This window comes from Saccopteryx bilineata, chromosome 1 (assembly GCF_036850765.1).
Source record: "Saccopteryx bilineata isolate mSacBil1 chromosome 1, mSacBil1_pri_phased_curated, whole genome shotgun sequence".
NCBI classification, from domain to species: domain Eukaryota; kingdom Metazoa; phylum Chordata; class Mammalia; order Chiroptera; family Emballonuridae; genus Saccopteryx; species Saccopteryx bilineata.
The window spans coordinates 298,565,553-298,592,511 of NC_089490.1; the positions used below are offsets into that span (position 1 = coordinate 298,565,553).

Sequence of the window (26,959 nt, forward strand, 5' to 3'; positions counted from 1 at the left end):
TGCAATCAAAATTAACCTGTCCTGTGTCCCAATTCCAAGGCTCTCTTCTTAGAGATGTATCAACATGCTAATCTGATAAGCAAATTCCTATCCATAAACTAATACCTTATCTCTCATAAATAAGCTCATAAATTTTGAGCAATGCCATATACTTTAGTCAAAGCAGAGCCTCAAATGATAGGAATTTGAAGGACTCTTGTAAGCAAGCATGGTAACTAAAAAGACTATGGGCCTGGGGTTTTAGCCTCACTTCAAAGCACACTGTGTGTGGATAGGCACATCCTCCCTAGTGCCGGGGGCTGCCTCTGGGTTCTTCCCAGCCTCTTGCAGTCAGGGGAGAGTTGAAATCACAGATGTGCAGATAGATGAGAGCCTGGGAAGTGAAGGTGGGAGGGGCCGGGGAGAGAGGAGGGTTGGAATGGGAAGAGCCCAAAGGATGCAAGCCCTTGCAAAAGAACCTGGCATGCCAGCCCAGAGTGGCTGGCATCCTGATCCACCCTGGGGAGGAGGCACCAGGGAGAAGTCGTTAGGGAGTAATCGTTAGCACTGGGGAGAGAATGAAGGGCTAACAGTTCCATCAGAGAGCCCAGGAACCACACTGAAGGCCACAGAGCGGCCTGTGGCACTTCTGGCAGACAGGAATTGTATTTCCACCCTTAATTCTCACCTTCCCTAGTTCTAGGGATTTTTTTTCTTCCTTTGAATTCTTCTATGGGCATGGCTTTCGAGATGTTCCTTCCACCCCAATACTGAGCAGCATTTTGCCTTCTCTTGGACGACCATGCAGCTGCTCTCAGAAGCGGTTCTGCAAACCAAACACTAGGTTGGGTAAAGGGTAAAAGGTAAAGGGGGTGGATGCTGGGATAGGAGGTCAACTGGAGCTCACCAGGCCCAGGTGGGGATGCACGGGAAGACCAGCTGACAACCCCGAGCTTCAGAAGTTACTCTCAGGACCTCAGTCCCTCTATGGCCACCGAGGGTGAATCTGTTACCACCTCACCTGCCCTTCCTACTTTGAGGAATGAAAGAAAGAGACTTCCAGTTAAGCCACCGCCTAGAACGCATGCCTATTTGTTTAAAAACCATTCTGTTTTATGAAGTAAATTGGAGATGAAGTCTCAAGTCTTTTGTGCAATAATGTGGTCTATAAATAAGTACACATACAAAGAAAAAATTACAGCCAAATCCCTCTGGTGGTTTGCAAAAACAGTGCAGACTGCACAGTGCCTCTCGGGCTCTCCCGACCTCGCACGTGGGGAGAGGCTGCTCTAGGACTCAGCGTTCCCCTGCTCTTTCTTGTTTGCCGTCCCTTCAAGCAAATCTCACGAGGCATTTGGCATCACGGGCCAGAAGCCCAAAAGGGGAGAGAGAAGCTCAGAGAAGCCATCTGGCTGATTCACTGGATCACTGCAATGTTGCCAAATACTCCTGGGCAGGGCTATTATGCCACAGGGTCCTGTCATGCCAAAGCTTTTTGATAACTTACAGCTTTCCTCTGCAGGTACTTGTAAGGTTTTCTCAGAACACTATTAATTTTAGTCCATTTGCATGAAAAATGAAAGTTCTTGCTGGTCTCTGGTTCTCTATGGGGGTGTTTTTGCTCCCCCCACACCATCCAAGAAAGACATTTGGTGATGTCTGGAAACAATTTATTGTCACTATTAGGGGGAAACATTGTCTTCCCTGGAACCTTAGGCAACATCTGAAGACATTGTTGGTTGTTTCAAGTGGGGTGGGCTAGTGTCCTGCTGGCATTTAGTGGGTGTTAAACATTCTAAAATGCACGGTACAGTCCCTAGGCCAATTAACTATCTGATGCAGTATGTCAACAGTGTTACAGTTGAGAAACTCTGATCCAGAGGGAAAGCTCAGGCTTGGTTCTTGACACTGAAGTGTCAGATGGCCCTCCGAGGGCTATCACTTTTCAATGTTAGAAGACCAGAAAATATCCGGGGTGGCCTCAGGAAATCTGAGCATAATTTTGGCTCGAATTCTCCTCAGATCAATGACCTAGTCAGTTTCATATCTTCATGAGTCCTCAAGTTTCTCTGGAAGAGAGGGAGTGATCCTCAAGTTGTACATGCTATAGGCGCCAGGTGGTCTGTAGGGGGTCCATGCGGAGTATATACAGAGGCAAGCCCTGGGGCTCAGTTTCTCCATCTATAAAATGGAGTCATAATATAGCATGACCTATTTGTCAGTAGGACCTGGCATCCTAGAAAGGCGGAATAGGGATAAGGTGTTTAAGCTGGTATGACAGGGGTACGTGTGAGTTACACGCTTCTCATCCAACTCCAGCTCCACCATGGCAGTAGGCTATTGTAGGTGGAGAAGAGGCAACCAACAGCCCGTGAGAACCAAGCCAAGCAGATTGACTGGGCTCAGTGGGTGTTATGAGTATGCAGCGATTTTCTTTGCCAAGGGTTTGAGAGGGGAGACCCAGAGCCCCTCATAGGTGAGACTTTCCGTGAGGTCTGTCAGTGGGTTGGAAGAAGGAGACACGCAGTGGTGACATTACTAGAGAGCTGAAGGGGGCCCAGAAAGCTATGGCAGGAATTTATGTAGAACTGCTTGGGAAAATATAAGCAAACAGTTATTTCTTTTTCTGATTTGAAAAATTAACACAGTCATTGTCAAAAACCTCTCAAATACAGAAACAGATATAAAGAGAAAATAAACATCCCTCATAATTGCACCACTAGGTGATATCAGTTACTAATAGTTTGGTATTTTCTTTGAGAAAAACAGAGTAGGGTTTTCTGAGCAGGGCAGGCTGGGGGAGTGGAGAGGTCTCTGAGAAGAGCAGGATGCCACCGTGTGGCCGTTGGCTGGTTTGGAATCCTTCTCTCTGGGAGCCAAGATAGCAAGGTCCTTGCCCTTGCTTGGATAAAAGGGACATTAGGACAGATGGGCACTGTGACAGAGGCGCATAATCAAGGTCCCCTTACCTCCAGGTTCACGTGCAAAGCATCCTTAGCATTCACCTCCATGAAGAGAAGAGTCCTTTATCTGAAAGAGGAAATGATTCATGTTAGCTCAAAGATGACAAGACAGGGGACAACACGTCTGACTCACCTCGCAGCACCAGCGTACCCGAAATCACCGCCCTTCAGTGACAGGCACATGGCGGTTCTAGGATTTTGGAATTAGTTTCCTGCCAATTTCATTATGAAGTAATTTCAAACTTACAGAAAAGTTTCAAAAAGAAAAAAGAAACAATTTACCTAGATGCCCTAATTGTTAATATTTTGCCACATTTGAGTTAGCACTATTTTTCTTTGCTGTATACACAAATTATTTTTTTCTGAGTCACGTGAGAACAATCCTTAACTATTTCAGCATGTTTCTGTAAGAACAAGAGCATTCTCTCACATAAACACAGTGTAAAGATTAGAATCAGGAAATTAATGTTGATACAGTTCTGTTATCTAATCTACAGATCTTACTCCAGTGTTGCCAGTCATCTTAATTGGGATTCCATTTTATAAAATTGGATCCTGGAAACCTCAAATGAAATTTATTGATAAATTCTGCCACAGCCATAACTGAATTGAGAATTTGTCCACTCCAACTTGAAGTACAAGTTTGATTCTGATTTGTGGGTTCAAATGAGCTTAGGCAGAAAACTTTTCAAAATGTGAATAACTTTGGGTGAGGACAGGACTGTTTCCTGGGCTTTTGGGTGAGTTTACGGCAGTTGAGCTGTGCCCATCAGCAGTCATGGTTCCTACCTTGCTCTTTCCAATACATATCCGACTCTAGGCTTTCTAGGAGACATTGTAAACTTCAGGGACTGGTCTGTGAGGCATGAGGTGACAATTGCTAATAGTATAGATCTGAGTTTGAACAGAAATGATTTCAAGATTGGAATCCAAAATAGGATTGTGTATGTCTGCAGTTACTTTAAAATTTTGCTTTGAAACAATGACAGCAATTCTTAAGTTAGTGCCAAATTTTGTCTTGCATGCACATTGCACACAAAAACAATCTAACTAGAGCAGCAGACAAAACAATGCTTTCAAATAATTTCTGTGTCTTCAAAATTCAGAATCCAAGAGATTCTATCTCTCGAAGAATTGAGTGCTGAGTATTCCCTATATTCAGTTGAGCTGACTCATCTGATGGAAGAGGTGGGGACAGGCAGGAAGCTATGGAGAGCCACCAGTAGCTTCATGACATTGAGAATGTCCCTCTCACACATCCCACTCTTCCCAACAGTCCCGCTCTGACATAATAAATGGAGAGCCTGGACTTCTTATAATAAAAGCTCATGAGATGATGAGGGCTATTTGAGCATAAAGTGGTCAGCCCCAAGGCATTTGGTAATGAGGTATCTGTTGAATCCAGAGCTTGAAACACAGATGTCTGGGCAGTTTTCTCAGAAAGAAGCCACCATTTTCTTTTTCCATAGAAGGCAGCAATGTTGAATTTTTCATTTTAAAAATTCTGAACATCCTAGAATGTATTTTAGATTCTGGGAATCATCTCAGGGCTTTAAGCCCTCTCTTTGATAATGTCCTAGTTCTGTTCAGAACAACTCCTGCTCTACTCTGTTCCTTCCTAAATAAAATCTAGACTCTTTTTGTGCTCTGTGGGATGTCAGAGGGGTCAGCAGAGGCCAGGGAAGGGTGCTGAGGGAAGGGGCACAGGGCGAAGGCTGCGGGGGGTGGTGGTGGTGGTGGAGAGTCTGGAACACAGAGCAGCAGCAGCAGGAAGAAATCTGGGGCAGGAGGGCCTACAGGAGACCGTGGTCCTTTCACTCATCAACAAACACTGACTGAGTGACATGCCCTGGGCTCACTTCATTCATTCACTGGTCATCTGGCACTTAAAAAATGCCTGGCACACCATTTTGCTCTTGTCATTCTCTGCCCCAGTTTCTGCACTGACTCTTGGTCCTGTGCAGTGCCTTGTGAGGCTGACGCCTATGGCTCTGTTGCCCCACAGTTTTGGACTGGGTCCCACCATGGTGGCAGAAGATGAGAGAGAAGTGCAGCCGGTGACTGTGACCCTCGCTCCCTGCTGTCCTTGTGGCTTAGTGCTGGCCCTGGTTGTGTCTCCGAGACTACAACCCCAGGAAGCTGTGACAGGCAGCCCCTCTTCCATTGCTCCAGGAAGCACACTGTGTCCCAGCAAGCTTCCCCTCTCTCCGTTCCCCTTTGTGAAGAGAGGGTGGTGACAAATGCCCCTGTTAGTTCTCTCAACCCTGCCCACAGGTATGTAAATGGCCTCTTCATTATACCCTCTTAAAAATCCTAGCTGTGTCTAGGTTCTTATCTCTGTCGGATGATTCAGCTCTTGAATACAGGTGGAATGTTTTCCTGATTGCTCCAGACAGATCAGAGAGATGTAAAGTTTTGTATATAGTTTCCAACACTAAAAAACCCACCAATGCAGGGTGGGGAGGCATAATTTTAACAGAAGTCCTGGGGAAAACATCTCAGAGATTTAGTCCTTTATACACTCAAGTATTATGTGTCAGTGAAAGACCAACCTGACCACTGGCTATGTGTGGAGACAACTTAAACTGGCCCTATCCTGTTTCTTATAAGATACGGAGCTGTTTTTCAGAGACAACAGAACAAAACTGCAAGTCATGTAGCTGAAGCATGTGCAGAAGAGAAAATGCTGCCAATTATACCAGAATCCAACTTTCTCCGTCCCCCTCCACCTCCCATGGAGCCAAAGGACAGGGACAGGACCGGAACTTGAATGCGGGAACCCTTTCGGAAGTGAAGGGAGGTGTTCAGGAAGATCTGTGCTGGAGCCCTTTATCATATCTTACCCTAAATGGTCAAAGTCTAAAAGTCCCCCAAAGGAAACCTGCTCCCCCAGCACTTCCACATAGTGGCTGCTTCCCCCTAGTCCCTTAAAATTCACCCCAAACCCTCAATCAAAGAGACAGATTTGAGTTTGCTTCCTGTCTTTTCTCTGTTCAACTTCACAATGAAGCTTTTCCTTTTCTCAAAAGTCAGTGCCATAGTATTGGCTTCTATGCACATTGGGCAGTGAGCCCTTGCTTGTTTATGGCCACATCATTGGAAGTTTGGTATCCAGAACAAAGGAGGTGCTATTGCTACTTCTCTCCTTTCATTAAGTCCCCCTTAGAGCTCTAGGCTCAGTTCAGGACTTCGCACCTGGAGAGTAGACATGCTAAATGGTTTTAAGTGTTTCAAGGTCTGTTACATAGAGCAGAGGTTGAAAGCTTTTCTTTAAAGGTCAAAGAGTAAATATTTTCAACTTTGTGATTCATAAGTTCTCTGTTGCAACTGCCCTGCTCTTGTACAAAATCAGCCACAAACAGTGAATAAATGAATAGGCTTGGCTGTGTTCCAATAAACTTTATTAGAAATAAAAGGTGGGGTAGATTTGGCCTGCAAGCCTTACTTTGCTATATTCTGATTTGTCAGGAAAAAATGGATTTTTTCTGGATGTGTTTAGAAAGCAGAAGTTGGACCTATGTGTAGAAATCAAAACGAGGTAGATTTGTGTTAATTTTAAGGAAGATCTTTTTTTTTTTTTTTTTTTTTTTTTCTGAAGCTAGAAACGGGGAGAGACAGTCAGACAGACTCCTGCATGCGCCCGACCGGGATCCACCCGGCATGCCCACCAGGGGGCGACGCTCTGCCCACCAGGGGGCGATGCTCTGCCCCTCCGGGGTGTCGCTCTGCCGTGACCAGAGCCACTCCAGCGCCTGGGCCATCTTTGCTCCAGTGGAGCCTCAGGTGCGGGAGGGGAAGAGAGAGAGAGAGGAAGGAGAGGGGGAGGGGTGGAGAAGCAGATGGGCGCTTCTCCTGTGTGCCCTGGCCAGGAATTGAACCTGGGACTCCTGCACACCAGGCCGATGCTCTACCACTGAGCCAACCAGCCAGGGCCTAAGGAAGATCTTCTAATGGTGATTACTGTTTCCAAATGAAGGAGCTTTCTCATAAGGCTGTGGGTTTCTTGTCATCATAAGCATTCAAAGAGTAATTTTATGCAAAGCACAGGGAGTATATTAAATAATGTGGGAGGTTACAATGCCTTATATTTATGTAAACCCATCAACTACTGAAAACATACTAAGTCTTCTAGAATTTATGTTCCTAGAAGGAAGGGACTGTGTCATATCTATCTTTGTAATCCTGCCCACCCCTGAAAGCGTAGTATAGTATTTTAAGCATGGTCAGTGTGACCGACATATGTAATTTCGACCTTGCTCTTTAAGTAAAATCTTGCTGACATTAATTAAATTAATTTGTCTTTAGTACAGTCATCACTACCAGTCATATTAAATTAGTTCAATTACATCTAATAAGCTTCAACATTTAAGAATATTCATTGAAAAAAAATAGACAAAATAGTCAACATTTATCAAATTCTGAAAATATGTCAGATACTGTGCTAAGAACTTTACATGGATTAGCTTATTTAATTCTACCCCCAAACCTATGAGATAGGTACTATTGTTATCCCCATTATATTGATGAAGAAAAAATTGACATTCAAAGAAGGCTCATAGCTAGGAAGTAACATAACCAAAACTCCAACTGGGATCTCCTTATGCCAAAAACTGATCCAACCACAACTCTATCATGCTTTTCATTCATGCATTCATTCATTCACTCATTCATTTGTTCATTCATTCATTCATTCAGTATTCAATAAATACTGATTGGTTGCCTGCTGTTTGCCGAATACTAATTTTAGGTGCTGTGAATATGAATAGTTCAAGTCCATGCTCTGAAGGAACTTGCATTCCAGATGGAATACTGAGGATAGATATACCATTAACATTAAGAAGATATGAAATTGAAATTCATCAGAAGACACATAGATTGATAAGATAATAGTATTTCTTGTCCACTCCAGAACTTTAGGTATAATCTTATTGATGAATTTACAGAAGCTCTTTCTTGTTTACTGACACTAACCCAAGTTCAGTCTTGACAAATTGTTGTCAGGTACATTCAGAGATTCAGAAGGAAGCTTCAAGCATCTTAGCAACTGACACAGACCATGAACAGTTATTGGTAAATATGTGCATGAAGCCCTTGAAGAGAAAATGAGCCACTAAGGCACTCAGGAATCACTCTTCAAACTGGGAGACCAGTGGCAATGGATGGAAAAGGGAAGAGCCAGCTGAGTTGACACAGAAATAAAAAAGAAGAAATAATTCTTTCCTTTTCCTGAAACACTGAAAGATGAAGAGACCAAGTTTATCTTCCAACTCCAAGTATCAAAAACCAGCATCTACAACAACGCTACAATATGGAGAGTGTCTGACCCCATGTGAGGCCGAGGCAAACACACCAAAGTGTGTCAGAGGAAGAGGCCTGATCCAGAAGGAATACAGCGCTGGGAGTGATGAGAACCAAAGGGAAATCCCAAAAACCTGATTGAGACTGAGATTGATTGACAGAGAGGGAGCAAGAATGCTAATGGTCAAATAATGTAAAGCACAATAAATTGTCATGTTCAACAGGCTAGTCCTGACTGGGAGTGGGAGACAGAGCCCCAAGGTTAGGGGCAGAGGAAATACAAGCCCAGAAGAGGAAGTGGAATAATCCAGGACTTCGTTTCTGTCATTTTGAGTGCCAACAACAAGGTGTAGGCATGGATGCCCTAGTTGAAGGCACAGGCTAAGAATTGACAACTTGTTGTAATATATACTTTTGCAATCCCAGAGTTCCTTTTGTTAGTAGACTGCAAAGTGATTTTCAGACTAGTGAGCCCTCACAGCATCTGCATAGTCTTAATTTAAAAAATAACTGGAAAACAGAGAAAGATAATACAGTAGTTAACATTCATTGACTGCCAGGCACTGTTATTAAGCACTTTAATGTATTGTCTCATTTAATCTTCACAAGTACATTTGAGAACCACACCCTTTAATAGATTTGGAGGGAAACTATAAAATGTCATTAGAAACAAGTGTTAGTCATGCATCCATTTGTTTGCTTATAACACTCATCCATTTGTTTGCTCACATGATTCTTCAGCCACTCGTATTGAGCACCTAATGTTTGCCGGGTGCTATTTAGGGCCTGTGCATGGATGATTTTATTGGTTTCATTGTTCATCAGAAAGGTAGTATAGGGAACAAGGGATTATGAGTTGGAAAATCTGGGTTCCATTTTTGACTCTGCCTCTAACTCATCTTGTTGTCCTTGGTCATATCACTTTTCTTCTTTGCTTAGTGTCCTCTAGCAATAAACAAGGAACTTGAGGTCTTTTAGAATTTAACGAAAACAACAACTGAAAGTATTTGGTGGCTTTATAGTACACTGCAATTGGTAATGAATGTTCACTTATATTTTATCATTATTCTCTTCATCCCCCATTGGGTAAATAATAATATTATTATGAAACTTTAGAGGTAGGAATTTGTCCAGGCTTGAAACACGTTTCTCTGCTCTTTCCATCTAGAATCCTCTGCCTTCTGTGTATGAGTTCATGCTTAATTTGCAGAGGTGTGAGAAAAGAGTTGGGTGCAGAAGAAGAGATAGAGGAGACACAAAAGACACGGAGAAGTTGAGAGTAGAAAGAAAGATATGCCAACTCATAGGGGCTTTGTATGTTGCCTCTGAAACAATTTAAGACTGTTAGGATCACTAAGAAAGTGTATCTAAAGGCACAAGAAGAGAAATCCTCTAACTGGAGGCAATTAGATGAAGGCAAATTCAAGTTCAATAAAAGGGTAGTGAGGTGTCCTGCTGGGTTTCACTTGCTGGGTACAACTACAAAAAAATGGGTTATAAGGCAAAAGACCCAAACTCAAGAGGAAGAATAATTTTTTAACGATTGTTATATCCCAAGGATGAAATGGACCACTCTGGTAGGAGACAAGCTCCTTGTTATGGTGGATGCTTAGGAAGAGACCTTATGAAACCCTTGAGGGGTTAGCAACTTGGATCAGAGCTGGAAGAGCAGTAAAGGGACTTTCAGCTCTGAAATGCTATGATTCTTGGAGACTGGAGGCTTACAATTTAAGCTGTAGTCTATAATACTTACTGTAGAGTTGAGCCATTCTTGCAGTCAGGAGCTAGAAAAATTCAAGGCCCTTTTCCAGGCCTAATTCAAGCCAAAGTCCTCAGTTTATTTCTTTTCAAGAAGTTCCCCGTATGATTCCTTGGCAAAACACCCAGCCTGACCTCCTGCTGTCGGCATTTCTGACCTCCCATTCTTGACAAATATCCTGGCTGGGAACTTCTCGGGAGGCCAGAGTTGAAGCCAAAGCTGGACCAACACACTGAACTCTAATCCTACCAGTCAATAGATTCACAAGGTTACCCTTGTGTTTGTCCAGTGCTCTTATTTTCCAAAGTGTTCTTCCATTCTGCTAGCTTTATCAGGAGACTGTGTGTGGGTCGGTCGGTATTCTCTGAGGGTAATAACTTTAACACGAGAGGGTATATGGAAGTGCTTTGAAATAGTGAAATGGTGGGAAAGGTTAGAAGTTTTATTATTGTTCTAACTTGCCTGAGGTCACAGTATAGCAAAGCCATATCTAAATCAGATTAGTTCAAATCCTTTTGGAAATGGTTGTAAAGTAAATAAAAAGTACTACTATAATTTTAAAGGTCCAGGTCTCCTTGATTGACTAGCAGGGCAGGGGAGAGCTGAGAGTGGCATTTTGCTAGCACAACAGTGCCAAGTCAGAATCACTTAAAAGCAGCGAGATTGTTCCACTGAGCAGCCACAGCATGAATGTGAGTTTGCATCAACTGCCCAGTGGTCACCTTGACTGGGGGGGGGGGGACCCTGAGGATGAGGAGGCCACTGGCAGTGGGCCTGAACACAGTAGCTCTGCTCATTTTGACTCACAAACCACAAACATCAACTTTACCTTGATGGAGGAGCTCATACCACTTACAGACTGGGTTATAATCCCAGTAAAAAAACTGGGTTATAAAAGGACAGTAAAACAACAACCTCTAAAATATGAAAAAACATTGTCCAGAATTCTTTTCTTTTTTCTTATTTTCCAAGCGAGAGGAGGGGAGATAGACAGAGAGACTCCCTCATGCCGCTTGACTGGGATCCACCTGGCAACCTCTGTCTGGGATCAATGCTCTGCCCATCTGAGGCCATGCTTGCACCTGAGTTATTTTTAGCACTGGAAGCACAGGTTTTAAGGAGCCATCCTCAGTGCCTGGGGCCGATGTGCTGAAACCAATCAAGCCACTGGCTGTAGGAGGGAAAGAAAGATGAGAGAGAGAGAGAGAGAGAGAGAGAGAGAGAGAGAGAGAGATGGAGAAGAAGATGGTCACTTCTCCTATCCTATGTGCCCTTACATGAATCAAACCTGGGACATCCTCATGCCAGGCTGATGCTCTACTACTACTGAGCCAACCAGCCAACCGGCCAGGGGCAGAATCCTTAACAAATGGTTTAAAAAAGTAATCTCCAACTGATTACAATATTAAGAACATTTTAAAAATGTTACTTTTGTCCTGATCCCTAAATCCCCAGTAGGGAGGTTATGAAAAGGTTTTATTATGCATTTTAAGCCCCTAGTACTGTAAATGAGGAAAGAACACACTCTTTTAATTAAAGTAGAAGATTGTTATGAGTGTGGTCATTTGGAGCAAGAACACCTCTTTACCTAGAAATGTAAGAACCTAAATATTTCCTGGTTTTAGTATCCACGGTTTAGGATTATTTAGAATTAGTAGCCAAAATTGTTCCTGTTTCACACTGCTTAATCCTGAAGACTGTTTTGACGGGCATGCAGGAGGAAAATTTACCTTAGTTCTCCTGTGATTGCAGCCAGTTGGAGACCATCTAAATGCCATTTGTCTCTGGCCCTCGAACTGTTTTTCTCCCTCACATCTGGGACAATACAGCTGATGACCTTTGTGGAGCAGCACACGACTAGCACCTGCCCATGCAGGCATTTGTGTTTTTTAGTCTGCTGTTTGTTGACTATCTAATGTAGCCTTTTTCTTTTCTTTTCTTTTTTTTTTTTTTTACAATAAGTGAAACAAATATTTATTGCTGAAGGCATGACTACACTTTCATGTTTTTTAGCAACCCCCCCCCCAATGATGTAGTTTTTTGTAGGAGTAGCTGAACTTGGCAGAATGACAACTGTGTTACTCTTTCGTTTCCAGGGTTAGCTGAAAAGTACTGTTGGTGGGTGAGTGGTGATGGTTATGGGAACATTTTACATCAGTAAGTTGAGAACTGGAATATCAACATGGGTGGAATGGACTAATTCCCCAGTGGACAGAAATGAATCAGGGTACCTTCTTAAACCTGAGAGTGGCATGTTCAGTTTTTTCAGTCCTCATAAGCCAGTGGAACTGGCTCCCCAGAACCAGGAGGATAGTGCACCTAGCCAGATTATTTGCTTTATGCCAAGGTTTGTTAAGCCCATATTTGTCCCAAAGGTTTCATCTCAGGCTCTTACTTCTGCTTTCTCTTTATTGTTTTACTGTCATTTTTATTAGAAACAAATGTGTGTGTGTGTGTGTGTGTGTGTGTGTGTGTTGGTCCAATGGACATGTAAAGGATTTTGAGCTAGATCAAAAGGTATGTTAATGTGACTGTGCTACTTTCTAGACTTGGGACCTGAGAGAGTCTCAGTTTTCTCCACTACAAAGTGGAGATACCTTTAGCGACTTCTGTGAATTGTTACAAGAATTTAATGCACAGTATTCAGGAAATAGTGAAGTGATGAATACATGCTAATAACATTAGTGGTTCATGTTTGTCACATGCCAGCAATTCCGGGACATCCTGAAAGCACCTCTAGGAAATAAGAACCACTTCTATTTCCACTTTGCTGATGACAGCAAGAGAGATGGGCTAAGCACTTGCCCAACATCCCAAAGACAGAAAAAGTTCATGCCAAGGTTCCAAAGTCCTCAATCTGGCTGCTACTCCCCATGTAAGAAGAGTGGGCAACAAGGGTTTAGCCACCTTGAGTAGGAACTGCTTAAATGTGAATCCCAAGGCAACTTCTAAGACCAGTGGAACCCTCTCTGCTTTCCTCTGGTCTCATTCACACCTGAGCCAGAAGAAGGGAGAGACAGAAAACAGGACAGTGCCACCATCAGATACCTAGCAGACCAGCTGCAGAGCTTGGTCTCGTAGTTTGCCATGAACTTGTTCGTTGAACACACACAAAGGCAGGTGTTATATTTTGTGTGCATGTCATTGGAAAGATTTCATATACTCTGAATTGATTTCTTTAGAAGGAAAGAGTGAACACTTAACCACAGATTCACTCTACTTAGATATTAAAAACCACAAATATAAATATCATTACCTTATTATCTGTCATCATTGGGTCATTCTGCAGACACTCACTCTCCACAAGCTAAAGTGGAAATAATTTTTGCTACCAATACTAAATTCCCTTAAATTCAAGATATTAAGTCAGGAACTATTTTATTAACTCATACCTATAGCTAAAAAGGTGTTCAAATCCCACTACAGACATCATAGCAACTTGCTCTTAACTAAAATGCTAGTGTACTGTCCATTAACACACCCTGTTGAGGGTGACTGAATATACAAAATGTGATATATCCTTACAATGGAATCTAATTCTGTGAGAAAAAGGAATAAAGAACTAGCACATGCCACAACATGGGCAAACCTCAAAAACATTATCCTATTCAAAAGAAACCAGTCACAAAAGACCACATATAGTATGATTCCATTTCTATGAATTGTTCAGGAAAGGCAAACCTACAGAGACAGCAGGTAGATTAATGGTCACTAGAGGCTGGGGTCAGGGAGAACAGGAAGTGGGGAGTGACTGCTCATGTATATTAAGTTTCTTCTTGGGGTGATGAAATGTTTTAAAATTAGATTATAATGATGGTAGCAGAATTCTGTAAATACACAAAAACCATTGCTAAGAATCCAAGAAGCCCGGTGACTTGTCCCGGGTATGCTGCAAGCCAGGCAAAGCTCGAATGCGTGCTTTAGAAGGCAGAGAGCAAGGTCCCAGAGCTTGCCAGATTTATCAACGGTGCCTCATAGGTTTGTTCTTGGCTCTGAACATCCTCAATGACCAGTCTGTGCAGCTCTGATGAACATCAGCCTGCTTGCTGATTCCCCCTTGGTAAGCTGACTCTTCCGGCAGATTAATATGTGCCTTGTGATATACAAGGTCCCCCCCCACTGTAAAACAAGAAACAAAACAAAGCAAAACAATAATTGGGTAACTTGTTTGTGGTGGTGATTGAATTTGTTTGGTTTGGCCTGATTTGGTTACAGCTTATCAGCAACAGATTCAAAATGGCTAGATTCAAGAGCAGCTGTGGCTTCAGCAGAGTAGAACAAATGAACCAGGCAGAGGGGGAGGGACTGAAGGGGCAGAGACCAACTCAGGGAGGCGAGCTCTGGTGGGTGAGTCACGGATCCTGTCCACCGCAAGCCTGAGCCTACGCTGCCATCTCTGGGTTGGAGCATCTGCTCCCTCGGGTTCTGCGGAGCACGTCTCAGCGGACGGGGCGTGTGTTTCCGAAGGGGCTGGCACGAGCAATGGCGCTCGGGCCGTTCTCTCAATTCTTCCTGCCAAAAATCACTTTCAGACAGAAATGGATTTTTTAGCTTTAAAACTGTAAAGTCAGGAACCTAGCCACAACAGAGGGTGCAAACAGAAACCTCACGATGTCTTTTATTTTGTATTACGAGTTGAATCATGTCCCCTCGAAAGAGATGTTAGAGTCCTCCATTAGCTCTGAACGTGACCTTATTTGGAAATAAGGTCACTAGAGATGGAATTAGTTCAGATGAAGTCATACTGGTAAGGCAGGCTTTTAACCCACTAAGACTGGTGTCCTTGTAAGAAGTAGGTAAGAGACACACAGGGAGGTGACATGTGGTGACAGAAGCAGAGACAGATGCTGCTGCAAGTCAAGGAATGACAAGCATTGACAGCCACCACCAGAAGGCAAAAGAGGCAAGGACAAATCTACCCAGGGTCTAAGAGGGAATAAACATGGCCCTGTTGAAATCTTGATTCTAGACTTTCAACCTTCAGAACTCTGAGAAAATAAAGTTCTGTTGCTTTAAACTGTATCCTTAAAATCTGATACTATTTATAATTAGTGAAAATAGCATATACCCTACTCTAGTGCTGCATCACGTGCCCTTTCAGTGGGGCAGTTTCCAGTGTCCTGTAAGAAGCCAGTGATGGGGTTCTGAACTCACTGTTGTGAGGTCTTGTTCATTTTTAAGGAGCGCTCTAACTACTAGAAGCAGCTTAAGCGTGATTAAAGAGACTTGGATACTGGACACATGCAAAACCCCCACAGGAAAAATGGTGCCAAAGCACATTTACACTTTGGTGCTTCTCCAGCAAGAGAGGTAGTCACAGAACCTCAGCCTGCAACCCTCGTCTGGCTTTGATGTTGTCATCAGTATGTGTCCCCAGAAAAGTCATTAACACCTCTCAGGGCACCCTTGCTCTTCAAGGGAAGTTGTTTCTAGTTTACCAATCTATCCATGTAACAGGGAGGGGGAAAGGTAACTTAACTCAATCTCCAGACCCCAGATCTTAGGGAAAGCTTCGTACAGCCTCTAAAGCAGTGTTTTTCAACTGCCAGTCCACGGACTGGTGCTGGTCTGCCAGAAATTTCATGCCAGTCCACAAAAGAGTTAACCACCCTGATGTTGTATGAAAGTTATAGACCCAATGACCTTAGTTGAATTCTCTTATGTTCAGGGTGGTTGCTACCTATCAGCCTGTATCATCAATGAAAATACTATTGAGGTTGTCTTAGATAGCTTTGGGATTTGTAGGCTCATTGGAACAACCTTTTGCACCATTCAGAGCATTTATAAACCGTGCGCAATAGACAAAAAGCATTCGAACAGACTGATGTAGGCTTCAATGCATCGTACAGGTAGAGTTCAGAAATCAAGCACCAGCTTGTACCACGTTGCACTGTTATATGTGGTAAAAGAAAACTTTATTTGTTGCATGCTTCCATTTCTAGCCGGCTAGGTCACCGGTCCTCAAGTGTAAAAATGTTGAAAACCACTGCTCTAAAGCGTCTGGTCTCTTGGTTCTGTGTCCAGAACACTCAATACCATCGGCATCCGCATATTCCAGGCTCCCAACTCCTTTTCTGTAGAACATTGATTCCATATTCAGAAAGATAGCCAGCCCAAAAGGTATTGTGTGAGATCTGGATATGTTATTTTATTTTATTAATTTTTTAAAAAGCAAATCTCTGACATCATGTTATTTTACCCCTTCCTACTTCAGTATGTATACTTAGCAATCGTGACCATATTCTTACCTAACCATGGTGCTATTTTCCTATCAAACAGAATTAGTAATAATTCCTTGGTATCACCTAATATGAATCTGGTTATATTTTTGTAATTCAAAATAGAAAACATATTGGTGAATTAGTCTGTAAACTCTCGAGTTGAAAGGAACCTCAGATAATTAACTTCTATGAATAACCACTCAAGATAGAAAGCTAAAAGTCCTGTTTTTAAATATTATAGGAGGTTAGTACAGACTGAGGGAATTTGGTGATCGCCCAGTTCAAATTCTCACTTGATAGGTGGCGACACTGAGACCCTGAAAAGTCATGTAACAGGCACAGTCACATAGCAAGTTAGAGGCAAGGTAGAACTGGGGACCCATTCCTTGGTCCCTATTCTATGGTAGACTGCCTCTTTAGGAACAGAGATGCCACAGGCTTTCTTAGTCATCAGATCTATTATTTAATTCCAAGGTTATCCTCTCTGGCTCACTAAACTCCCAATGAACTGCACTTCAAGCTTGTTTGCTCTGTGGAAATAGAGACCAACTAGCTAGGACTTTCTAACTACTACCCTGTCTTGCTTTCAGAGACCATCATTAAGTGATGTGCAAGGCCTTTCCAATGAGACCGAGCAGCCCCGAATCTGATCGCTTCCTCGTGGGGTTTGCTTTCTCTCCTAAATGGCTGCACACCAGCAAATGACCTACGCACTAACCAAAGACACAGTTGCTGGGAGCACAAAGAAAGTCTCGCTCAAATGAGGTCATGCTCTCATTTTTGCCAAAGGGCCACGAGACCAAATGCACTCAGAAGTGGGTCCTCTAGTCTTTATAATTGTGTTTATAAAAAACCCCCAACATGTTATTTTTTCACATATGGAGATGGAAAAGAGACCAGGGAGCAGAGATGGAGCTGAAGTGGGACAAGCTCTTGCAATGTTCCCTGAGATGGTGAGATGTTCCTGGAGAGATCTGATGGCTCCTCTCTTCATGGATAATCGCACAAAGAGACTAGCTCTCTACTGACTCCAGAGAACAAGGTGGTGAGTAAGCGAGAGGAGCCCCAGGGTCCAAAGTGTATCTGGATGGAGTAAAACACGAAGCTATGGAACTGAAGATTAGACTAGCAGCCAAAAATCAGTTGATAAATCAATTGTCTTGACTACAGGATGCCAAAACATTAGTCTGACTGCTATTCTGACCATAGTAAACAACTACCCAGCTGGTTGTCTTCTGGCAACAAATTAGAGCCCAGCCTCAATTAACTGGGATTTGATTCAATTAACTGAAAAAAGAAGTGCTTTCTGTCGCATTTCACTTTTCAGTGAAGCAAAGATTGTGGCTTTATTAAAACAGCTGCCCAAGGCAGTCATTCCTAAACCTGTTGCATGTTGGAACCACTGGGAAAAAAAGTGCAGATTCCTGGCTCCCTGCCAATAAGCGTTTTGATTTACGGCTATGGTTTCCACTTAATCATTAAAATCCTAATGTGGGCCAGTTTGAGAACCATTCCATCGATATAAATTAGGTTGAGAAACCTTTTCATCTTTGCCTCTCCTGACCCCAAAAAGAACAATCCAGTTAAGGATCCATAAGTAAAAATATAACTTAATGTGATTTAGACTTTTGTGTTATTTTCCCTTAGAGAGTTCTGTTGTTCCTAAAATAAAAAAAACAAACAAACAAGTACTTCTTTGCTATTCAGTCAGAAAAACAAGAGAATCCTGTCCCAGAGAAGTGGGTGCAGGGAAAAGCAGAGGGAAGGGGAGAGAGGGAGCGCGTGCAGAGGATGAATGGCCCCCCGGACAATCCCAGCCCCTTCACTTCCTCGACACACGTGGCATTTCTAGCTGTCTTGTCCCGTGAGGCTCCTAACCGAATTTTTATGTGATTTAGCATTTGGTGGAAAAGGAGAGGAGCAAAGGCAGCAAGAGGGAGCCGCGGCTGCCCCGATCTGGTTGGTCTGTTTCTGCTCTGCATCTGTCTTATTCGTCATGCTTACGTTGACCACTTGAGCCCTGGCCCTTCCTCCTTGTCCCTGGACAACGTTTCCCAATCGATTCCATGAACCCTCACCACAGGCGTCAGAGTCTCTGCCTGTGCTTGCTGCGCTTTGTTCAGTTAAGACAAACTTTGTGTTCTTCCTGCTTTTCTAGGCAACCTCGTGGCTTCTCCGGCCTGATTGTCTCATTGTCTCTCTCAGACGTGGTGATCATGGTGCCTTCCCCAGCCAGGGCCCCCTTGAGGCAGCCTGCCTGGACAGCTGAGTTTCGTACAGGGTGTCATTGCTCCCCACTTGCCTTTCCCACCACTCGGTGAGTCTGACAGCATCCCCGGGTGACAATCGCACAGGGTGGTCAGGGGCCTATAGCCTATGCGGACATCTGATGTGAAAAGTTCTGCCCAAAGAAAGAAGAGTAATGACAAATTCCTTAACTTGAGAATTTGAACAGGGAAATAAACCAGGAAAAAGAAAGCTGCAGTAAGTAGATGTTGAGAAGTCACAAAGTAGGACAGTAGAGTGACCATTATTCTTGAGTGACCGAAGCCAGTAGCCGGCCGACTGCTGAAAGTGCAGAACTCTGAAGCAGAAAAAAATGTATAGACTGAACATAGGAAAATAAGTCTTTTGAGAATTTGATGAAAGTCATGCACTGTCCCTATCCCAAACCTTGTCACACACACGCAAAATACAATAGTATATATGTATACAGCAATGATATTTTGTAAGCATTTTGGGGAATTTATCCTGAGGTCCATCTACGGACACCCTAGGGCTCACAGAAGCCAGTTCATGAGCTTGTAGGGCATGAGCTAAAGAAGTTAGTTGGTTGCGGGAAGAGATGAAAGTGGAGGCAGATCTCCAGAGCAGGGTATCTCAGCTTCGTCACTATTGACCTTTGGGTTAGATAGTTTTCTGTTGTGGGGCTGCCCTGTGTATTATAGGATATTAAGCAACATCCCTGGACTCTACTCACTACATATCAAGACTAACTTCTCAGTTATGACAGTAAAAAATGTGTCTGGATAATGCCAAATACACTTGGGAGGCAAGATTGCCCCGGTTAAGAACTACTGCCCTAGGAGTTGACTGAGTCATGGGAAAGGCAACGCCAGGGTGAAGATCTAGCAATGTCAGACGCTGAGGTCCTTGGAACTGAACTTGGACCTGGTTTCCTGTCTTTGAGAGACCCAGGTCTTATTAGACTCCTCTGTCGGCTGCTGATTGGCCCACCGCATACCTCAACCTGCTTCCGCTTTAGCTGGCCAGCCCACGTGAGTCTGTTCTTTACAGTGGTCCTCAGACTTCGATGTGCATCCTAATCATCTGGAAGGCTTGTTAAAACAAGATTGCTAAACTCCACCCCTGAGTTGTTGATTCATAGGTTTGGGGTAGAGCCTGAATTTTTACATTTCTAGTCAATTCCCAGATGATGTTGATGCTGCTGGTTCAAGGTCCACTCTTTGAGGAACATTGACTTACAGGAAAAAAAACAGCACCTTCCTAAAACTCTTTCTCAAGCACTCATAGCAGAGGCAGAGGGTGGAGGGAGACAGACTGGAAAGAAAGTGGCATTGCACCAGTGACTGCCATCAGGGTTGGTCAGTGCCCTGCACTTGCTGATGTAGGATACTGTCAGCAAACCTTTGTTGAAGATGTGAACTGAAAGTGAGGCATCTTTCACACTGTGTTTTAATCCTCACAGAGACTCAGAGATAACAACAGCTATTATTGTTCTCACTTTATTCATAACAACAATGAGGCTTGGAGGTTAGTGATTGGTCTAAAGACCACACGGGTTTTAAAGGATTGGGTTATAATGTTCACCTCAGATCTGTCAGAACAAGTCAGAACTTTCCCCACTTTTCAAGACTTTTAAGAAACAGCATAACTTCTTTTCTTGATAGACAATCTATATGGGATCTCAAAATATAAAATTGACAAGAGTCATTGAAAGGGAACAGGAAAGAACACATGGCCAGTTGAATCCACTTTGCTGCCTGTCTGAACAGGCATCAGCTCAGAGGTCTAAGACCCTTAGAAATGCAGTAAGAAAACCATAATCTTACACAATTCTACGTTTCTGTTGGTTCATATATTTAAAAACAATTGCTTTTACCAGGGATACATTATTTGATTATCTGCACATTGGAGGGCATACCATAAAGGGCTGTCCTTTGACTTCAAAGAAGCAATCACTAAATGACAAGGGGCAAAGCAAGAACAGAAGCATGGGAACACATACTGTAAGGTGTCAACTTCTTAAACGGAAGGACACACTCCTCCACAGTGGGAGCCACCCAGGAGGAAACACTTTGAAATAGTCAAGTGTTAAAATATAAAAATGTTTAAAACTCATTTTATAGACTAACATAGCCATTTATGCTTGCACACACATTTAAGGAGAGTGAAGTTTGGAAAAACATGCTGAAGAATTTAAAGGTCTATTCTGGGTTGGGCTAGGGCCACATCTCTGGTTTGAGGCTTAGAACTGTTTAAAACTATTCTGACAAAATTGTAAAGGCTGTTTGTCTAAGAGGTAGAGATTAGAGAACTGCCTTTTAAAAAATATCATGGTGGTGTCACTTTTGCAAGATGAAGAGTTCTGGACATTGGTTGCACAGCAATGTGAATGTAGTTAATGCTACTGAACTGTACGCTTAAAAATGGGCACAATGGTAAGTTTTATGTTATATGTATCTGACCACAGTTGAAAAAAAGGGAGAGAAGATGATCATGGCAAACCACAACATTCTCACTGAATAAGTGGGCAACCAGGAATTTCCATATTTCATGGTTTGATTTTTTGCTGTTTTGGCTGGGGAGGAGTGGAATGAAGATGAGGCATTTATTGAAAACAGAACATACCTTAAAATGAATATATATTTGGTATTGTTAGTCATTTGCAAGGCATAAGTCAATGAGATTTTTTAAAATGTTGAGAAATGCAGTTAAGAAAAACATCCTATGTAGAGAATCAAAAGAAAGAGTATCTATCTATACATTTACTTTTTTTTTTTTTTTTTTTAATTTTATAATTTTATTTTTTAATGGGGTGACATCAATAAATCAGGATACATATATTCAAAGATAACAAGTCCAGGTTATCTTGTCGTTCAATTATGTTGCATACCCACCACCCAAAGTCAGATTGTCCTCTGTCACCTTCTATCTTGTTTTCTTTGTGCCCCTCCCACCCCCTATCCCTCTCCCATTCCCCCCTCCCCCCCGTAACCACCACACTCTTATCAATGTCTCTTAGTTTCACTATTATGTCCCACCTACGTATGGAATAATACAGTTCCTGTTTTTTTCTGATTTACTTATTTCGCTTCGTATCATGTTATCAAGATCCCACCATTTTGCTGTAAATGTTCCGATGTCATCATTTCTTATGGCTGAGTAGTATTCCATAGTGTATATGTGCCACATCTTTTTTATCCAGTCATCTATTGATGGGCTTTTTGGTTGTTTCCATGTCCTGGCCACTGTGAACAATGCTGCAATAAACATGGGGCTGCATGTGTCTTTACGTATCAATGTTTCTGAGTTTTGGGGATATATACCCAGTAGAGGGATTGCTGGGTCATAAGGTAGTTCTATTTTCAGTTTTTTGAGGAACCACCATACTTTCTTCCATAATGGTTGTACTACTTTACATTCCCACCAACAGTGGATGAGGGTTCCTTTTTCTCCACAGCCTCTCCAACATTTGCTATTACCTGACTTGCTAATAACAGCTAATCGAACAGGTGTGAGGTGGTATCTCATTACCGTTTTGATTTGCATTTCTCTAATAGCTAAAGAAGATGAGCATCTTTTCATATATCTGTTGGCCATTTGTATTTCTTCCTGGGAGAAGTGTCTATTCATATCCTCTTCCCATTTTTTTATTGGATTGTTTGTTTGTTTGTTGTTGAGTTTTATGAGTTCTTTGTATATTTTGGATATTAGGCCCTTATCTGAGCTGTTGTTTGAAAATATCATTTCCCATTTAGTTGGCTTTCTGTTTATTTTGTATTCAGTTTCCCTTGCTGAGCAAAAACTTCTTAGTCTGATGTAGTCCCATTCATTAATTTTTGCCTTCACTTCTCTTGCCATTGGAGTCAAATTCATAAAATGCTCTTTAAAACCCAGGTCCATGAGTTGAGTACCTATGTCTTCTTCTATGTACTTAATTGTTTCAGGTCTTATGTTTAGATCTTTGATCCATTTTGAGTTAATTTTTGTACAGGGGGAGAGACTGTAGTCCAGTTTCATTCTTTTGCATGTGGCTTTCCAGTTTTCCCAGCACCATTTATTGAAGAGGCTTTCTTTTCTCCATTGTGTGTTGTTGGCCCCTTTATCAAAAATTATTTGACTATATATATGTGGTTTTATTTCTGGACTTTCTATTCTGTTCCATTGGTCTGAGTGTCTATTTTTCTGCCAATACCATGCTGTTTTGATTGTCGTGGCCCTATACATTTACTTTTATTTCAGATTTTCAAAGACTTCAACCTCCTTCTGTTTAGAATATAATACGGCAGCAGTCAGAAACAAGTGTATGGGTCAGAGCAGGATGTGGGTCACTCAGAAATTTTTAATTGTTTCATTTGCTACCATTATTTTACTTACTCCTCCCCAAATCTTCCAATTAAATCATAAAATGACAAAAATTTAAAGATGTATCTCAATTTCAAAGATAATACAATGAGAAAAAAGAGTTCATGTTAGAATTGAAGATGTATAGTTAAAAAAGATGAACCAACATACTTCATTAATAAAGAAGTCAGCCCAATAGGAACATAAAAATAAAAAGAAATTTCCCCGGAGGAACACAGACAGATGTAGGTACATACCTCAAATGATAATGAAGCCAAAGCGCAGGGTAGAAGAGACAGTGAGGAAACACAATGCCCGTATATTCTAACTTTTATTATGCCATAGAATAATTTGCATTTGAGAGGTGTTTCAATGGATATGATGATTCAAAGACAGGTCTTGCCAAAAACAATTTGGAATTGGATATTATACGTATTTTTTTCTTGATAGCCCACTAATTTTCCAAATAATTTTAGATATGTTTGTATTGCATTTCTAGAAGCATATAGAATGAAAGTAGAGCAAATAAAAAAAATATAGTAGAAACTAAACATCATTTTAAAATGAATAAAGTAGAGAAAATAAAAACATTTTGAAAAAATTTAATTGGTGAAAATTAAATAGTAAAGATTAAAAATATAACTTTTTAAAAAGAATGAGGATTGCCATGTTAATTTTTGAGTTAAAATTTATGAATGGCCCTGGGCAGTTGGCTCAGTGGGTAGAGAGTCAGCCTGGCAAATGGACATCCTGGGTTTGATTTCTGATTTCAGGGCACACAAGAGAGGAGACTCTCTGCTTCTCTCCCCCAACCTCTCCCCCTTTTCTCCCTCTTCTGCTCCCACAGCTAGTGGTTCAATTGGTTCGAGCATCAGCCTCGAGCACTAACGACAGCTCAGTTAGTCTAAGAGTGTCAGCCTCAGGCATTAAAAATAGCTCCATTGACTTGAGCATTAGCCTCAGATGGGGCTGCTGGGGGGTCTGCCAGGTGGATCCTGGTCGGGGTGCATGCCCCGACAGGGCATGTCTCACTAGCTCCCCTCCTCTCATTTAAAAAAAAGTTTATGAGAAAATTAAATTAAGCTAAATGCATCATCCCAACCTCTAAGCATTATGGGTACTCAAGATTTGAATGAAAAGAAATAACATATTATTAGATGTATTACAGGATGGATGAACCAGATAAAACTTTTTAAGAAACTGATTTACTGGATTCTTTACACTAAGGGACAGGGGTGCCTTCTTATTAGATCTATTCAATTTAATAAATGAAGAGAAAGGTCTCCTGAACCTCTATTATGCCTGAAGCTTTTTCATTTCAATACTTTTTGTTTAGTCTATAATAGTCCTTTTGAATGATAGTTGTAAAAGATTTGAACAACCTTCAAAGCCCACATCTATCTGCTAGTTTTATAGTCAATCATATTGCGACATTTAGGATTATACAGTCACCATTCATTCCCAAGGAAACAGAATAGGTAATAGCGTGAGCACTTCTTTGCCTGGTTGTCTCATCCTTGGATTATGATATGAATAATTCAACACCTTTCTACAAAATGAACACTTATTCTATATCAAGGTCATTTTCCTGGGGACTGGAAAGATTACATGCAAAATATAGTCCTGTCCTTTATGAATGCAAGCCTTACTATATGGGGGAAGAAGGGAAAGATAAAAACTACATTCAGTGACCATCATGCCAGGCAGAACCCCCCCCCCCCCGTCCCAGCTAGGATGTATTGCTACAGTGTGATGGTCAGCTTCTGCACTGATTGGTCAGTGGTTATGCCAGACCTGTTTTAAAATATTTTGAATATTACATCTGAATAACCAAATGATGCGAGCTGCCTATCCAGTATTCCTTCTCACTTTCTTACAAATACACCCTCATTTTGTTTAGGGCATCAGTGAACCCAACCAAAGAAAAAAGCATTTCCCAAGGATGGCTGTGTGACAGTTCTAACCAATGAGATTTAAGCAAATGCTACTAAGAACTTCTGAGAAAGCTCTTTTATAGAGAGCCAATCCAGCTAGCCCTTACCTTTGCCCTTTTTAATGTGTCCCTTCTTTTTGCTTAGGGCACAGACTTGAAACTAGAGATGGAGCAACGTCTGGGGAGCAGGGTGGCTAAGAAGAAAGGTAGAAAGAGCCTGGTCCCTGATGCCATTGTCTGGCCTTTTCATTAGCCATGGATTGTCTAAGGCTGGACTCCTCATTCCTGAAACAAAGTGAACCTCTAATTTGCTTCAGTTCAGATTTGGTGTGATGCACAATATAATACAATTCTAATAGATATGCCATCCTCAGGTTCAAAGTTGGGAAATTCCACATGAGACCATAGAGATTAGGAAAGCATTACTAAAAGGACAGGATTTACAAAGGTAGAATTTTACTGGTGGAAGGAACCAGAGCAATGATTTTGTTCAATATCCCTAAGAAGATAAAAAGCTCAAAGTTGAGGAAACTTCAGTTATTTGTTCAAAATCTCACAGCTGGTTACTGGTAAAGTGAGGCTGGACTGATTCTCTGGCTATCTTGAAACACAATAACATCCATGAAAAATAATAGGAAGTGTGTAAATTTGAATCGAGGAATACGATTTTTGGGTGTGTAGAAGCAAATATGGAGAAAAGGCTAATAATTCAACAAAATGCTGGTGATAAAACCAGATGTCATCCCAACTCCTTACTTTCCAATCCTTTCCCTTCCTATACTCCAAGTCTGATCAATTTTCTCTTCTAAATCTATCCTTCAGGGAGCCTTCCTTGACCATGACCCCCACTCCATCTCCTAAGAGGTGCCATGCACTTTGTTCATAATACTCACTATGGTGTATATTCATTTTCTCTTCACTGGTCCCTCTCCCTGCCATTCCACAAGGACAGGGATCATGCCCACCTGTGGGATTAGGTTCTGTTAAGTAAATTGAGGTAACTTGATAACTCTTCAAAGCCTATACTTGGACTTGGGGGGGGAAGTAATTCTTCAGTCTTTTCATTGGGTGTGTAAATGTTTAAATACAAGTGACTTTTGGAAAGTTATACCAATCTATGGGAAATTTCTTCAGAAGTGAACAGGCTGGCAAAAAATCTAGAAACACAGACATCCTTCATAGCGATTGGCACATGCAATTTATTGAATAGAGCTGCTGGGAGTGAACATCACAGAATTTGAACTTTCTGAAATAGATTTTCAGGTGAGCTTAAATTTATTGTGCCAAGTATATGTGGGGTCTTAGTGGAAATCAACAAGCAATCTGGGGAGGAGATGCTGAACTTACCTGGGTGTTCAGGAAGTGGCGAGAAAAGGAACGGTGGAACTGGCTCCACAGTCTCATCTTCCAACCAACACAAGGGAGAAGGTTGTAGAATAATATAGTATGTCTAATATTGAGCACATTTGGGTAATGAAATAAACGGTCTGAATTTCCAATGTGGGCAAAGCCATTCCTGAAAACACCAATTATTTACTCAATGTTTCTCAATCAAGCTTGAGAGGAAGTTACTTGGAAGCCTTCCTTATATCGTTAATGCTAAGCAAGGGATAACTATAAAATTTGGCTCCAAGGAAGTACTAAATTCTTTATGGCAAAATGTTTGTTTCCTTGTGCAGATCAAGAATAGATAGGCAGTTTGAAGCAGTGGGTCTGTTATAGTGGTGGAGTTGCAGAGTGTTCAATTATGAAGGCAATTTAGTATAATGTTTACTTTCCAGGCTGTCTGGTTTTGACCAGTGGGGGAATCAAATAATTTAACAACTGGTTCTCTGCTCTAATGACCATTTTAAGTATAAAAAAATAATATACCAAAAGGCAGTTTATTATTTCATGCATTTAATACTTAAATAAGAATAATAAAAGAGGTACACAGAACTAGATTATGTTATGAGAGTTTTAAAATATTAATAAAAATATTAAATAATACCTGAGAAAAAAAACAATAAAACTGTTATTTAAGATATTGCCATATTGCTTCTTGATTGGTGTCCTTACTTGTAATTTTCTTCAATTTTATCCAAGCATGATCAGCTGTATGATTTATCCTTAACTATCTTTTCACTGGAGGAGTAGAATCCCATTCCTTTAGAGGTAGGCCGATTAGGCTAATAGTCATTGTGTTCGATATATTAGAAACAGGCGACTTCTCTTCTCT

The 26,959-nt window shown here is 41.7% G+C and overlaps 1 protein-coding gene across 5 annotated transcripts in view; it reads right to left on the bottom strand.

The window, feature by feature from the left end:
* The window catches only part of PRLR (prolactin receptor), a 147,576-nt gene that overhangs the window by 28,378 nt on the left and 92,239 nt on the right, over positions 1 to 26,959 (bottom strand). For all 5 annotated transcript variants that reach the window (XM_066244306.1, XM_066244310.1, XM_066244301.1 and 2 more), the window contains exon 2: positions 2,949 to 3,009. The gene's annotated coding sequence lies outside the window, so the exon portion shown is untranslated. The remainder of the gene's footprint in view (positions 1 to 2,948; positions 3,010 to 26,959) is intronic.